Genomic DNA, 384 nt, shown 5'->3' with positions numbered 1-384 from the left:
GAATCATCGACTTTTATCTTTTCACCTGTTTTTTTTTTCTTTTTTTTTTTTTTTTCTTCCTTATATCACTGTACGAAAAGAACGGAAAAAGGAAAAAAAAGAGGGGAGAAAGAGAAAGAAAATAAATACAAAAAAAAAAAAAAAAAAAGAGAAAAAAATGAGGAAAAATTAATTTCCCACACCGAGTAAGTGATATTCGCGAAATAAACGCGTATTAGTATCAGTGACTTTACTAAATAAATGAATAAATAAATAATCCTTTTTTCTTCTTTTCTTTTTTGTTTGTTTGTTTGTTTGTTTGTTTGTTTGTTTTTTTTTTGATACACGTCGTTATCTCATCGTACGAACAAATATGTCGAGTAAATGATATATATATATATATCT

General features: G+C 25.3%; 1 protein-coding gene across 2 annotated transcripts in view; it reads right to left on the bottom strand.

Annotated features, from left to right (window-relative positions):
• LOC118446517 (uncharacterized) overlaps positions 1-58 on the bottom strand; it is a 50,248-nt gene extending 50,190 nt beyond the window's left edge. Inside the window, exon 1 of one of the 2 annotated variants that reach the window (XM_035877274.2) lies at positions 1-58. This exon is cut by the window's left edge and continues 1,740 nt beyond it. The gene's annotated coding sequence lies outside the window, so the exon portion shown is untranslated. The other variant, XM_035877266.2, reaches the window with a different exon arrangement.
• Positions 59-384: the final 326 nt, after the last annotated feature.

The sequence above is a fragment of the Vespa mandarinia genome, chromosome 8 (genome assembly GCF_050613455.1).
Source record: "Vespa mandarinia isolate Hongniang chromosome 8, ASM5061345v1, whole genome shotgun sequence".
Taxonomy (NCBI): domain Eukaryota; kingdom Metazoa; phylum Arthropoda; class Insecta; order Hymenoptera; family Vespidae; genus Vespa; species Vespa mandarinia.
This window is presented reverse-complemented; position numbering and strand designations above follow the sequence as displayed.